We start from the raw sequence: 15,823 nt of genomic DNA on the forward strand, positions 1-15,823 counted from the left end.
TCCAAAACGCACTGCATCCCGCGGTGCAGAGGCAGGCTGGAGGCGGAGAGAGGTGAGGATGGTGGGGAGGAAGAACTGCAAGAGCGGTGGGAGAGGACCTGGAGGAGGAAATGGGTTTGAGAACCCGGAGGTGATGGAGGAAAGCAGCTGGGGAGGGGAAATATGGGAACAAGATGGGGAAGGGATGGACGGATGCTCAGGACTAGACAAAAAATGAAGAATGATGAAAAAGTAAGTAGGAAAAACATGCACAGTCATCTCCTTCACCTCCTGACCCTCAGTCTCCCCCAGATTTAAGAGCAGCTTCCCCCCGAGCTGGTGAGGCCCCTGCAGACCCCAGACCTGCTCACCCCAGACCCAAGCTGGCACAAAGGACCCGGCACAATGTCATCCCGGAGGCTCAGCTCTCTGCAGCCCCAAATTCCCCCTTTAGCTGGGGTTTTCCAGCACCCAATTCCGGAAATGCCAAGCTGCTGGCTCTCCCAAAGGAGCAGCAGAGGTGGGAAGCCCCCCAGCACGGCATCTCCAGCCCTTCCATCCCCGATTTTTTTTGGCAAGGAGGCAGGCAGGACGGGTGGTGCCACGCGGGGGGCCGAGGCCCCCCTGCCCTCCCCAGGTTTCTCTCTGTATCTCCCACGCACACACGCTTGGTCCGGGGCCAGTTTGAACCCAAACTCCGAATCGCAAAGAGCCAGGGAGAATTTTCAGCGCACCAGAAGCCTTGATTTTCAGCCAGCTGTTTCCCCCAGTGTCATTCAACTGATAAAGGGAAAAGCCAGGGCTGGCATTAGGAAAAGCATCTCGTAAGCTGCAAAACCAGCAGAAAAAGACTCCGTTGCCAGGCTTGTGGGGCGACAGACACTTAATTTAGTGCAGTCCAGGGATTTTTTATTTTTTTTTCCTTCAATGTTAGTGGAAAATCCTGATTCATCAAAACCACAGTTCTTTGAAAGAAGGGGTCAGTCCCACTGACGTTTTCACTCAATTTAAAGAAAACCCAAACCAATAAAACCGAATCAGATGACATTTTGTACCCAATCTCTTCCGAAAGGGAAGAAATTTTTCACTGCTCATCCCAAATGCCTTTTACACGCGAAGTGCGCGGCCGCCTATGGTAAAAAGAGATGGCAGCTCCAAACTTGCGGAACTGTCAGAAGCTGTTTTCATGACCCCACAAGGAGGTTTAGGTTGGTCTGAAGGGCACCCAGAGTTCCTCTCCCGCAGACACCTCTGTTTGTCACTACTTTGGGTGTGCTGCATGCTGTGAACCCACCCAGCAGCGCTGTGGCCAGGCGCTGCTCCTGGCATAACTTCCACTACGCAGGGGAAAAAAAAAAGAAAGAAGATAAAAGCACTGGAAATGCTGCATCACCTGCTGCCCCAATCCTCGTCTCCACCTCAGCCTCCGGGAGATGTCCAGGTTTGGGTTCAGGCTGGGGTTTGCCCGGCCCCACTCCATCCCACCTCCGCTCCCCAGACCCCCCCCAGCCTCGGCGCGATTTAATGTCTCGCCGATCTGTCCCTATTTGACAAACAGGTGATTTTGCTAATGAGGAATAAATGAGATTCACAGGATGAGAGAAAGGGAACAGCAGCTGTCGTGAGTGCAGGATGTGCTGGCTTTATTAAAATAATATATGGCCACATGCTTGGTATTAGGGCTCGCAGTTTGAGAACTCCCGTCTCCTCCCTCCCCACTCCCCCCGCCCCAGGTCTCCCCTCCCCTCTCTCATCCCCGTCCCTTTTCCTGGAACATTTTCCAATCAGCAAATTACTGGCTGGAGAGCCCAGGCCCTCCCAGGCCATGCATATGAAATACGGCCTCACGTGGCCGTGGCTGGGCTGGGGAGGGAGGGAAGATGTGTGCAGATGTGTGTGCGCACATGGATGCGTGTGCACATGCGTGTGGGGGAGGGGAGGGGAAGGGTGGATTTTGGTGCTCTGGAGGATTTGGGTGCTCGGTGATGGACGCTGGTGGAAGAGCAGGTGGTGCACGGAGAGTTTTGGGCAGCAGGAGGAGGCTCCTTCGGGCACGGGGACACGGCTGGTGGCTCTGGAAGGAGATCCAAGGATTGGTGGCACAAAATCTGACCCCGGGCTCTGGGTACGGGGTCAAGGAGCGCATTGGATGGCCCTGGGTGGGGCAGGAGGATTTGCCATCCCATGCTCTGTGTTAGTGCCCCCTCGGGACATAAACACGCTGTGAGACAAAGCTCAGAGCACTGTTCTCAGGAGTATGGTCTGCAGGCAAATATTTAGAGCCATAGGGTTTTTCTTGTTATTCAGCTGGGAGGACGCTTTGGTGAGAGGTGACGTAGAGGGGGGAAGGAGAAGTTTGCCTTATTCCCTCTGTAAAACTCCCTGGCACTTAAAGAAGAAGGAAGAAACCTTATTTTTTTCCGAAATCCTTTCCCTATGTTTCTAACCAAAATTTCCAGTCTTACCCGTGGTGGGTTTTCTTGAGCTACCTCCCCAGTAGCTTGGGAAGTGGCAGGCTCGGAATAGCCCCGGTTACAAAAAAGACACAGAACAGGTATTATTTTTCTGCAGGTTTTCAGGGCTGGGGCTTTGTTGACCTCCTCTCCAGGTAAGCTTTGAGCAGCAGGGAGGAAGGTGCTTCCTCGGCCAAGCAGGAATACCCTGGCAGTTTTAGCTAGAAGGCAAAACGTAATCTGAAAGGGACAATTCTGATGTGGAGTAGCAGGAAATGACACAGTTTTAAAACAGTATTTCTGTGATACCAGAAGCCCAAGAATAAAGAAGAGACAGACTGGCAAAAAAAAACCCACAACCTAAGCAAGAAATCCTCCAACCCATTTTTAAATGGTTGCAATGAAAACAAACTCTCCTCCCCCCCCCCCCCAATAATAGTTTTATGATTGTTCATTAAAAAAATCAATTAATGTAAATGATTCCCCCACTTTTTGTGCAGTATTTCAAGGCGATGCATACTTTCTGCTCACGACTTCTCTCCGTGCAGGTGGTTCTCATCCCAGGAGGGGAAGCAGCTCGCTTGGGGCCAGTGCTCGAGTCCCTCCTGGGGTCGGCAGCTCCGAGCCCCTGCCCCAATTCAGGCAGGGGGTTCTCCCAGCACGGGGGGTGAACACACACCCCGGTGCCCCCTCCAGAATGGGCTCAGCAGGTGCCAGGCTCGGATCTGGGGGCTTGGGTCACCCCTCAGGGCAGGGACAGGCAGCGAGCGGCGGGGCGAGCAAACAAGTGCCCCGCGAATAATGGACTCGGTGAGTGACAGCAGAATTGCCGTTTAACAATTTGCTGGGCAAATATTATTTGACCGCTTCTAGAGCCGCTTGAAGAGGACAAACATAACCTCCCCACGCGCTGGGAATAATTCGGTCGGCAAAAGCAGGAGGAGATTCACCAGATGAGTTATTGATGACGGGGGACAGAGGGGTGTCACCGCTGTCACCAAAGCCATCGGCGCAGGTCCGTGTGTCACTGGTGGACCACGGATAGGGCTGGGTGGCCGCCTCCCTGCCTCAGCAGCCCGAATCATGGCCCCATCTCCCCAGGTCGGCCGTAATCCCCGTGTCCCCAGTCTCTGGGGGATTAAGCTCCCATATGAATGCTTCTCCCCGCTCAGGGGGGAAGCATCTGGGTCTCTGCATCGGGGGGGAGCTGGGCTGGAGGAGGGGATGGGGCTAGGAGGCATTCCCGCCCCACACGGTGCGGGGCTCGGGAACAAAAAGCCGGAGTTGCATGGAGAGCATCCCCTGCTGAGGCCCCGGGGCTGGCGCCTGCCCCCACTGAGGGGGCTGTGGCATGCATGGCTCCAGGTGCTCCTGCAGCCCAAATTCTCTGCCCGGCATCCTTCACCCGCGGTGCTTGAAGGCCGGCACGGCACCGGGGGGCTCCGTGTGGCCGTGTGTCCCCTCCAGCTGGTGGCACTGCTCATCCCTCCCTCTGGTGCCGTGGAAGTGCTCTCTGGTTTGGGCCACTCCGTGCCTCAGTTTCCCCAGGGGGTTCCCCAGCCCACCGCCCCTCACCCCGCCGGCCCCGCTCCGAAACCCCTCTGTACTGCTGCCGTCGCGCCGAGCGATTAAACGTAGCATTATCTTATTTATTTTGGCTTGCCTCCTTGCCAGTCCCCTGCTGTAAATTAAATGATTGCTGAGCTAGATTAGCAGAAAGCATATGTGGAAATTACCTTTTAATTTCTTAATTACATTGCACTCACCTGCAGCTCAACCTGCCAGTGTAAGGAGAGTGTGAAGTTAATTTCCATTGATATATTATCTGCTTTCTTATAAATTAGGATCCTATTAGAGAGGAAGCACACCAAGAGCACGTTGTTCCCTGTCAGGCTGTGGATGGGATCTGCTCTTAGGGCTGGCTTACGGAGGCTGGGCTGCCTGTGGGTCAGTGGGAAGGGGGTGCCCATGGATGTTGGTGCACCCTGCAGTGGCAGCGAGTTTTTCTGTGTTCTGTAACCTTGTCAAGGCTGTAGGAAAGGGAATTCCAGGGCCAATATCCTGGGTTTGACCCCGGCTTGTTGTTTCTTAGGGATGTCTTGGCAACAAGCTTTCATCGAGTTGCTTCAGTTGCGGGGTCAAGGCTGGGAAGGGAGCAGTTAGGTGGCATTTCCAATCCCTGGAGCAAACAAATGGGAAAGCCTGATTTCTCTCATTGTTTCCCTTCCTACTGGGCTGTTTATTGAGGCAAGAATGGAGAACCCTAAAACTGATGTTTTAACGTGTCACCAAAATCTTCTGGCCCTCCCACCAGCCACCGAGGCTGGGGAGCAGAGCGAGCCCTGGCAGCACCCATCCGTGCAGGGTGTTAGTGCAGCTCTCAAGAAGCTCATCAGCACCCAAAGCTCCCCAGCACCCATCGGTGGTCTGCTGGGGTCCCTAACTGGGCAGACCTGAGGAGCTGGGAGAGTGTTCGGTGGTGATCCGTGGTTCTGCACCACTGGTCACTGTTTTGTTTCACGAGGCAGCAGACATGCTTTGTTCTCTCTTCTGGAGACTTGATTTCTTTCTTCTTCAGTGTCTTCCCCTAGTCTGTAATGCTTTTCATGTTCCCTGTGCAGCCTGTGTCAGAGGAAGGAGAGACAGCAGATTGATTTCCTATCATAAACCCCTTCCTGCTGTGAGGAGAAGACCCGTTCCTACGCTGCTTGCAGACGGACCAGCGTTGGAACTATTTTGGGTTGACTTTGTGCCCCAACCTAAGCAGAGGCAGGGTGGCAGAGGGACAAGATAACCTCCAGGTAACATGCCCTGACCCACTGCTGGAGGACAACGTGGCGTGGAGGATAACCAGGCAAATGCCACGGCTCTACTTCCAGAACCACCTCCTCCGACTGGGATCAAACGTCAGAGCAAGCTGAGCGCTTCGTTCAAAGGACTGTTGGGGTCAAGCCTTTTATTGTAGGCTTGTTTTATGTTACAGGGAGATTCTAGATAGGTCTGTCCTGAGAGCTCCTCTGTTCAATCGGTTTGAGGCGTGCAATGTGTGACCTGGGGGATGAACTGGGATGCTCCTCAGCAGGGTCAGGACGTGGCAACCTGTGGGATTCATCCTGCCGTGGGGCACAGCAGCCCTGCAGGGGGATCCGGCCAGGCTAGGGGAATGGAAATTTTCTAGCAGGAGATGTGGGGTTTTAACAAGGACTAAAGCAAACCTCTGCCCCTGGGATGGACTAAGGTGCTGAGAAATAGGTGCTGGGGTGGGTTCGGCAGGAGGCTGCCATGGTGTTGGTGGGGCTGGAGGGAAGAGAGGCTGGGGGCTTGGTCAGGCTGTGCTGAGAGGAGGAGAGGAGAGGGGAATAGGCTGGAACAGGGCAGGATCCAGTGGGGTGTAAGGAAATACAGTCACTGTGGGGGTGAATGAGCAGTGCACCGGGGCCAAGGGAGCTGGAGGGATCCCTGTCCCTGGAGATTTTTGGAACTGACCGGGGAAATCCCTGAGCAACCCAGCCCGAGCCCTGTGCCAAGCTTACTGTGGGCAGAAGGTTGGGTTAAAGACCTCCTGGGGTCCCTTCCCACCTGAAATTCCCGCAGTTCTGTGCTGCTGCTGTGCTGCAGGGGGGCGAAACTGCCTCTCGTGCTCTGCCCGGCACGCCAAATCCTCCCGGTGCTTCTCACACTGGACTGAGTGTGAGCGAGTTTCAGAGCCCAGGTCCCATATTTCTGCTTCAAACCCTGCCGACCACACCTGAAACTCATCAGGAGGTGGCACAGTTCGGTTGCAAAACAATACATTTACTTTACATCTAAAATATCTCGTAAAATCCAAAACAAAGACGTAAGACACCCGATTTCTCCCCTCTGCCCCGAGCCTTGCCTCACTTTACCACGCTGCCGTCGCTTAAAGCTCCTCGTTCCCCACGCAGAGGTCGCGACACCTATTAATCATGCTGAAGAGCCCCTCAATTATCTGAAACCACGATTACCCCAGCCCGTTCCACGTCCCCCGTGACATTTGGATAACTGAGGTTGTTCTGTATTATTATTATTTTTCAATTGTGGTAATTATTGTACATTAAACCATTAGCATTCATTACTCCTACAGTGTGTAATTAGAACAATGGTGGATGGATTGCTACCGACTCTAATGAAGTTTTTATAATTGTAATTTATGGCCGTCAAATTACCTTTCTTAAAAATGAAGCCTAATATTAGCCTCTTAAGTTATGGGGAGGGGGTGGTAATTACTTCTAATTGATGGTTCTTGTTTGCTCTGCAGACGGAGCAACGCCGATCCAGCCCCGCTCCAGGTCTCCACCTAAGAGAGGAGAAGAATTTGTGCAATGTAACCATGCCTCCCGCACCTCGCCAGCCCTGCCCTGCGGCACGGAGCCGTGCTTGGGATGCTCCTGGGCTGGGGGAAGAGCTGGGGGCAGCGGAGGGCCAGGGCAGCAGCTCTGGGGCTGGAAAACGGGAGAGCCCGGAGGATTTAGGGTGAGTGTTATAGTGGGGTGCGTGTTAGAGCGGGGTGGGTGTTGTAAGGTGGGTGTGAGCATTATAGTAGTGTAGGCGTTATAGTGGGGTGGGTGTTGTAAGTAGGGTGTGAGCATTATAGTGGGGTAGGTGTTATAGCAGGGGGTACTATAGAGGGGCAAGTGCTACAGTGGGGTGGGTGTAATAAACAGGGTGTTGAGTGTTATAGAGGGGCAGGCATTTAAGTGGGGTGGGCATTATAAACAGGGGTGGGCATTATAGATAGGTGGGCATTATAGCTGGGGGGGCAGCGAGCATTACAATTGGGGCTGTGAGCATTATAGCTGGGTGGGAGTTATAACGGGGAGGGCGGCGTTATAGCGGGGGGGCTGAGTGTTATAGTGGGGCAGGCATTATAGCAAGGTGGGTACTATGGGGGGCAGGCGTTATAAGTAGGGGGGGCAGGGGGTATAAGTGAGGAGCGGGCGCTATAGCGGGGGGGGCACTATAGGGGGGCAGGTGGCCCTAGAGAGGGGGGGGTGGGCGGTACAGGGGGGTGGGTGGTATGGGCTGGGCTGTCCGTGGTGCTGGCTGCAATGGGGCTGGGCACTCGGGGGGGTAATGGGATGGGGGACCAGGGGGGTCATTTTCACTCAGCCTGCCATTGGAGCTGAAGGGTGTGTGTGTAACGCTGCCCCTTAATTACGTTTCTGTGGTTGTTGTGGTGGTTATGAGTTAAAAATAAGCCGCGCCTTTGCTTTCCCAGTGGGGGGCTGAGTTTTGCTTTAATTGCCTCTGTTTGAATCAATTTAGGCTCAATTATGCTCCTCCTTTCGATGTAATGGAGACGCCTGTGCCCGTCTGGCTGAAGCCCTGCAGCAGGCCGAAGGCTGGGCCTCCATCATGGCCGGCCTCACGGCAGGCCCCAGGCCAGCTCGGGGGGGTCCCGCCATGGCTTCTTCTCCCCCCTGGGTTGTGGGGGGGTCTGTCCCTCAGCAGGGAGGCCTTCGGGGAGGTTAGGCAGCTCCAGGTGTTGGCACCTTTCTGAGCACTAAGCGCTGCCATACGGTCATGTTAGCGCGCCCTGAGATGTGCTGGGCCCTGGAGAAGACCAAGGGAAGGGCCCTCGCCACGAGGGTTGAAGCTTTGGGCTCTGCGCCATGCATACATGGTTGGGAATTGGGTTTTAAGCAGTGGTTATAGGCAGTGCTTCCTGTACGAGTTCACATTCATCCCTGAAATGATGTTGTGTCTTGGAGAAAGGCCACCAGATATTAAATAAAAGCACTGTTATGCTAGGAACAAAGAAAAGGGAAGCACAACCGAAGTGGAGGGGCTTCTGCGGTGTCAGTGCCACACCATAAAGCCCCTGTCCCATCAGGGCGTCCCTGAGGTGGAGGCCCAGGCCTCCTGCTCAGCTGTGGTAGGAAATGTTTGTTGTAGCACTTGAGGAACAGGTGAATTTCGCTGCTCGAGAAAATTCCATTGACAGTTTTGAAGATTACTTTTTTTTTCTTTTCTTTAGAACTAGCAAGAAAAGAAAAAGGATTTTTTTTTTTTTCCTCTTCTAGAGGACATCTCACTGTCATTTTCCTGTGTTGCTGGGATCTAAGACCAGGCTCATCAGCAAGCACAAGGCTGATTCTCAGACCTCTGCTTCAGTTACTTGGATCCATGGCCACAATTAGAAAACCAGCCATCGGCTGGATTTTTCAGAGGTTTAAAATAATAAAGCACTTCTCAGTTTTCAGCTGACCTCTGGGAGGTTCACTTTTTCTCCCTTGAAAGTAGCACAAACCCAACACTTATATCTTGGTCTTTTAACAACACGCTAGCTGTTTCTCGTCCTCAGCTCTTGCAAAAATGGAAAAACATGGAGTGGAGGAGGATTGCTGAAAAGTGGCACTGATGAGTAGTGGTTCTTTTGTGAAGGATGTTTGAGGCTTTTCTAACAAGCCTATTTTCCATTAAAAAAATAAAAAGCTTACGAGCTTATGGAGAAGCCTCAAAACCAAGGCCTGTATTTGCGGGTCTCAGCATGTAGTTCTCAGCTGTGGAGCCCCCCAGGTGCCTCCCTCTCCCAGAGAGGAGTGCTGGCGATGGGAGGCTGGCCTCCCCTCCTTCTTCCCAGAGCATCGTCCTCCTGAGGCACACGAGGGAGCATCAAGGCATGCATCACCTGGGGTGGGATCCCTGCTGCCACCCCAAGCCCCAACGGGGCTCTATGTTGTCCCGGTGGGCCACCACTAGCCCAAGGCTGCCTTGGCCTCCGTCCTCGAGGCCGTGGCTCCGACCAACACCTCCACCTGCATCCTCCAAGGGCTGTACGAGCCAGCCTCAGCGACGGAAGCAACCCAAACCCCTTCTCCCCCCAGCACCCATCCTGGCCCCGGTGCGGGGCGCAGCCGCAGCCCCCTCCTCGCCGCCCCGTCCCCCCCCAAACACGGGGGCTTTGCCTTTGAGCGGCTGGCACAGGCCTAGGCGCAGCGCTGATTAGATCGCTGTCACCAGGGAACAGGAAGGTTAATTGCCATTCTCTTTGTGTGCCGCTCGGAGAGGAGACCAATTTCAGCTCAGTAGCAACAAAGTGTTGCCTGCTTGCTTCAGAGGGGGCAGGGGGAAGCGGGGAGCCGGGGGGGGGGACACAAGCGGGCAGGATTGTGCACGGACTTTGAGCATAGCTGTGTCTTGTCTGGTCTAGCAAAAGAGAAGTGCTTAACAAGTATTAAGAGACACAAATAATTCTCCTTTTCTCCTCTCGCCCATTCTTTTCTCTCTTTCTCTTTGCTTGTAAATCCTGCTTATCGCATCTGAATAGCAGAATGGTTTCACACCGGACCTTTAATCTGGCCCAGAGCAGCCCCCAGAGGGGCAAAGTGGCTGAGGATTACCTTTTATTTTATTTGATTTTTTTTTTAGCTTTCTTCCACTCCTCCCCTCCCTCGTGGGTTTTTTAGTATTTTTTTTTCCTCTCTGCATTTGTTCTTGGAGGGAGTGAGGAGCAAAGGCTTAAGGGGGGGAAGGGGAAAAAAAAGAAGTGTGTAGGGGGTGTTACAAACTTAAGGGGATCTGGATCTATTCAGAACGACTTGTCCATAGCCTTGCTGCTTTTGTTCGCCTGCCATTCTTTAGATGATTTCTTCACTCTAGTAAAAGCGCTTTAATTCCCTTGTAGATACCGAGAATCCCTCCTTCTCCTGCTCTCCCCTCCTTCTCCTCCTGGAGCCCGGAGCACCCTCTTTCACTTTCTCAGACTCTTTATCCAGTATCCTCCTCGCCACCAACAAAGCCCAGGAATGGCGAAGTTTCCTTTCAGAAGAATGAAAGAAATGGAAGAGGCAGGAGGAGCCCGAGGAGATGGGGAGCAGCGTGTGCGTACGTGCGCCGTTACGTGTGTCACCTGCCCCGTGCTGGAGATTTGCGGCTCCCCCTGACTTTCTGATCCCAGGAAGCTTTGCTCATGGCCTGTCCCGCTCCAGGTGTAAGACATATGGCAAAGCCCTCCAGGAGAGATGCACTGGAGGATGTCAGAGGACCTCACACCCAACACTCCAGCTGCTGGGAGCTAGCATTAGGATGGGTCCTCTCATGTCACCAGGAACAAAGCAGGAGGTGCGTGGGCTGGAGACCCCGCTGGACACCCAGGGTGGGCATAACTGGGCCAGCCCAACGGCCAGCAGCTCACCATTCCCTCCAGCCACCACGAGGAGGTCAAGGCTTCTTGGCTGCTCAGCGAGGAGAGAAGTGCCCACAGGTGGGACATCTCACAGCAGTGGGCAGCGAAGCCCCCCCTGCAGACCTTGCTGGGGGTGCTGACAGCATGGTGGTGGAACTGCCTGCCCGAGTCCCAGGCACCAGCTGCCAGGGGAAGAAACAGCCCCGGGGCACCGGGTTCTGTCCCTGCAACCCATGCAGATGTTTGGCCCCATGGGATCATGCAGGACCACAAGGTGTCCAACTGGGAGAAGCTCAGCTCCAAGTGAAAATGCCAACACCAGGTGCATCATGAGGACAGGCCCTCTCATTTCAACCCGTATCAGCATGGAGGAAAAGTTTATAACCAAAAATTGAGAGTTTCAAAAGGCAATGGGGATTTCAGGGGCTGCCCTTGCTCTTGTCAAAGATTCAGCATCTGGGAATCAAGACCAGTGAACAGGGGTGCTCTGTGGGTCAGTCCATGGGCATGAAATGTGTTTTGCCCACCTGAAGTTTTAGGTTTGGTCTGCAAGAACTCACAGCTGACCGCGGTAACCCTGGGGGGTTATTCCTCCAGGAGCAGGAGGGGAGATGTGCCTGTACGTCAGACTGCGACCTGCGGCTGCTGAAGCACAGGGAGATATTTCCCTGTGCTGGTCCTGCTGCGGAAGGTGGTAATTCCTTCCTCTCCTGCTGGCCCACCTTCTGACTTCGGTGTAAATCAGCCCCGCAGCGCTAAATACATCGCACTGAATCAAAGCCATCCTCATGGTGAGAAGGTCCCAGTGCTGTTTTAGCATTTACCACTGCCACGGTATTTTCAGCGTGTGAGCGTGCCGGTTACCAATGCTCAGCCCAAGGGCTCCTTAAACTGGGGAGATGGCAAAACTAACAAGGCTGGCTTCCTGCGAGGTCCTGGAGCTCGCACGGGTGGGCTCAGAGGAGCTTGGTACCGCCTGGGTGCCAGGATCCTGCAAACACTGCTCTCAGCCCCCCAGGGGTTGGCAGCACCTGCAGAGCATAGCACCCACGTGTCCGTCTCTCCAGGGCTTGTACAGCGCTCACTGACCCCATCTGCAAGCACACCCCTCTGCGTTCAGAGACCCCAAACCTTAACGTGGTGTTAAGGGAGGGGGGAAGGGAGGCTGGGTACCAGCATTCGAATGTCTGCTGGGGGTCACATCGCAGGTGACACCTGATGGTAAAGGACTAAATTCAGTTCAAGGGAAGGGAATCACATGCTGCAGAGCTAAACCTCATCAGGTCCTCCAAGGCACTAATTACCCTCACCAGCCTCACCTGGGGTCCCACCCACAGCCCTGCAGCTCTGCTTAAGGGCAGCCCTGGGGGCTCAGGCCTCCCCCTACCAGGCTGTGCTGTAGGTAGCACGTCTCCAGCCCCCTCTCCTGCCCCCCCAGGTAGCCAGGCTCCGTGTGCCCGTGCTGTTTTGCAGAGCAAACGTTGGGATCGGGCCCCGATTTCTGCATCAGGGCTCGTTCCCACGTTGGCCAGGATTAGGCCCCCCTCCCCTGCTGAGCGGTGGGGGACAGGAGAAGCTGAGGCATTTCCTGCAATGGCTAATTAGATCCAGCTCCCCACAACAACACGCACTGGAGAAAAGCAAAGCGCTGAGCGGGACAAGGTAATGAGAGTGTTCCCCTCCCCAACAATTCCTCCCACTAATCCCAGACAAAGCTCCAAAGGCCGGCCCGAGCTGCCAGGCGGCGTAAATCAGCACTGCTCCACTTACTTCGGCGAGGCTTTGCTGATTTATAGCAGCTGAAGGCTTCTCGCCACCTGTAATTTATGTCTTGGGGACTAATTTTGCGCACGTTTTGTCTCTAATCCTTCTCCCCTGGGGTGCTGCGGGGATACCAGGGCAGGGCTGGGCTCTTTCTTGGAGGCACCTCGGTGCCACCAACCACCCCAAAAAGCAGTGCCATCCCCCAGAGGTAGACGTGAGGGGTGCTGCTGCTTTCACGGACGGCTGCATTCCTCCTGCAGCCACGGCGGTGGCACTGGATGAAGCCGCAGGGTGAACACGGAGCAGTTAATAATGAATGATGCATGCGCTGCCCGTGATGAGTAATTCAGGCAGCAGTGTGCAGCACAGCTGCTGGCTAAGCACCTGGCCTTCAAAGGGTGAATGAGCATTAAGATAGCTCCATAAAAGCCAGTCCAGCAGTTGCAGGGGAGGATGTTTTATGAATGGAGGTGGCGACCTGGCTGTGGCATTTTTGCAGTTGTTGGCCAGCAACGGGAGAAGATTTGGAGTAGAGCAATGTGGAGCATCAACAGGTCCATGAAATTCCTCCTGGCACCTGGGAGGAGTTTCAGGGTGGGAAGCCAGCCCTGTTTGTCAGCTCATACAGAGGAGGTGTATCAGGACCTGTTTAGATGTCAGAAAGGGATGGGCTCTCGAGTTCTGCCCTGTCCGTTGAGCCGAGTGTCACAGCAGGAGGTCGGGTGGCTGGTAGAGGTGTGCTCCAGGTCTGGTGTAGGTCTGAGTCCAAGGAATAAGCAAGATCTGGTCAAGCAGATTGTGATCACCAAAGATTGCATATGGTGTGCAGGCTAGATTAAATGTTGGACTTCTCGGAGCCAAGAGAAAGGCTTTAGCAGCTCCCTGTATGCTGAATCCCAATGAACCCCTGGCCAGCACGTGAAATCCTGCCTGCTGGACCATCTCCTGAACAAGCTTGGTAACTTCTCCCAGATCAGCTCCCCCTGGGGCTGTGCCAGGAGAGGGGTTTGAGATCAGCACCAGAACGCCATGAGGCAGCAGGGCCAAGAAGCTCCCTACCCCAGCTTGCAAGAAGCAATCCTACCCTGCTGCCACTGCACCCCAAGCCTTGAAGAGCACTCACTAACTTCTGTAGTGATGCCAAACCTCTGCTGTGTGTCCTGTGCTTTGCCATGTCCTCAGTGTCCTCCCCTCCAGAGCACATAGAAGGGAAGTAATGTTGGTGGTGACTGTAGTTTTTGAACAAAGTCCACCCCCAAGTGGGATTTTGCACCCCAAATCACCCCGTTGGGTGCTCTGGTGCAGGCAGATTGGCAAAACAAAAAACAAAATGCTTCTTCCACACGGTCTCCCTTCCCCAGGCATTTCAGCCCTCCTTGCCTTGGGAGGCATCTCCCAGCCTCGTTGGAGCAGCAGCTCGGGGAGGCACAGGGGAGGGAGAGGAGGAGCTGGAGATGTTTGCTAGCAAATACAGGACTGTGTGCTTAAACACTCTTCCTCTGCCTGTCCCCACCCGGCAGCGTTTGCTCAGCAAACACTGCTAATTCACCGGCTTCCCAACGTTTGATTCAGTCTGTGAAAGCAAACCTCGTACCCCACGTCCCCAGGGGCCTCCTCTCCCCCCTCTTCCCCCCCGGGACGTGCTGCTGGGCACCAGCCCTCGGTGCCCGGCCACCAGCTGCGAGACTGGGGAGCTGTGGGGGCGCAGGGGGGGGCAGCAGCAGCATCCCTTGTGGCAAAGCTCTCCTGGTGCTCAAATATGGGGGGGAAAAGCAAACCTGGGCAGAGCTTCACCCCGATGCCACCCGTGCCTGTATAACGGGCTTGAGTTGGATGATGCTGTGCGTGCACAATGCTTGCAGCTTCGTGGTCATGAGTGTGGAGGTGTAAGGGGGAAAGATGGCGTGGGACAGAGGCAGAAATATTTTTCCCCTTAGGGAAAGGCAAGAGGTTTTGCGGAGAGGCTCTGGGAATTGCAGCCCTGGCTGCAGGAGGGGGGCAGCACCTCGTTTGCTTTGGGACGGTTGCTTGTAACCGGTTTTCTCCTAGGGACAGGGCTCAGCCCCTGCGTTTCCTCTTGCTGCAGCTGTGGGAAACACTTTTCTTGCTTGAAAAAATCCCTGTGTTCATCCAGAAAAGTTCCTGCCCGGGGGGTCATCTGCTACCAGGGAGTTACTGCAGGATGCAATAGTGTGGTCGTGGAGAGATCGATACCTCTAACAGGAAACACCCGGATGCCAGGACGTTTCAGCAGCTCCAAAATGTCGAGTTTGGGCCAGAGCATAACATCCCCTTAATTCTGGCAAAGCGGTGAGGATATCCTGCTGAAATCGTCATTAATTTCTGCTTGTGGCTCGGCCAGGAGCTCGGGAAGGCGTTTGTGTTTGGTTGCATGGAAACTCGCTTTGCAGGCGTGCTGACCGGCGGTGCTGAGACTGGGAGATGCTCAGGGCTGCCTGGACCCAGGTATGCTGGACTGGAGACTTCAAGGGAACAACCACGGAGGTCTGGCCAGGCAGCTCACCCCTGGGTGCTGTCTCCTCTGTGTTTCTCCTGCTCACACCTGGAGCCAGTGCTGTAGATCATGCCCACACCTCGTCCTTCTCCTGCTCAGCCTCCTTGGCCAAATAAAACCTGGATTGGGCAGCCTCGTGCCATGGGCACCTGGGTGTCCCTCCACCCTCCGGACCTGCAGGTCCCTGCTGCGCTCCCGGGGAAAAAGGCTTGGGAAAGCAACCCCTCGTGCTCGCCTATCCGCATGGGAAGCATCCTCCTGTCACTTCCAAGCAGCCCCGGAGCTCCGGCGGTGACATATGCTCCCTCCTCGCCCGCCTTTCAGCGCAGGTCCTCGCGGGAGGCCCATTAAGCACTTAGCTGACCTTGGACCTCCGCCCGCGCCAGCTGCACGCGGGAGGGAGCAGGCAGGCACGCGAGCACCGTGCCCGCCGGAGCTGTCGCCGGTGATTTACCACGGCTCCGGCACCGCCTGGGCGCAGGGTGGGCAGCGGGGCTGGCGCCGCGGTGCCAGGGGGCTGCTCTGGCTGCTCCCTGTCCCCGCAGCCCCGCTCGTTGCCCCTCCGGGTTCAACCCCAGGTCTTAATTTTCCAGCTGACCGCACTCGCTCGTAGCGAGGCGGAGAGGGGAGGCACAGATTGCAGCGGGAGCAGCTTCTGGCAACTGGGTTGTGGCTGGAGGAGGGATGCAGACGTGGTAACAACTGCTCTGTGCTCTTTTCCCCCTCTCCATGTACCTTCCTGCTGGGACCAAGCCTGCCAGGGGGGCACATCTGGTGAGGGGACGGCTCCATCTCATTCCAGCCGAGACAGCATCCCTCGGACGTGTCGGTAAGCCCCGTGTCATTTTAGCTCCCGACGCAACACCCCAACTCCGAGCCATCGCCCCACCGCATCCTGCTCAGCCTCACAGCTTAGCCTTATCTCTCAAAGCAGAAAGGCTACAGATTGTCCCTGACAACTTG

At 55.1% G+C, this 15,823-nt stretch overlaps 1 long non-coding RNA gene across 1 annotated transcript in view; it reads left to right on the forward strand.

Annotated features, from left to right (window-relative positions):
• The window catches only part of LOC308179283, a 29,373-nt gene that overhangs the window by 10,423 nt on the left and 3,127 nt on the right, over window positions 1-15,823 (forward strand). Inside the window, exons 4-6 of the long non-coding RNA XR_013940320.1 lie at window positions 5,054-6,926; window positions 7,719-12,243; window positions 15,614-15,689. This is a non-coding gene — a long non-coding RNA (uncharacterized lncRNA). The remainder of the gene's footprint in view (window positions 1-5,053; window positions 6,927-7,718; window positions 12,244-15,613; window positions 15,690-15,823) is intronic.

Source organism: Anser brachyrhynchus (assembly GCF_964034855.1).
Source record: "Anser brachyrhynchus genome assembly, chromosome: 17".
NCBI classification, from domain to species: domain Eukaryota; kingdom Metazoa; phylum Chordata; class Aves; order Anseriformes; family Anatidae; genus Anser; species Anser brachyrhynchus.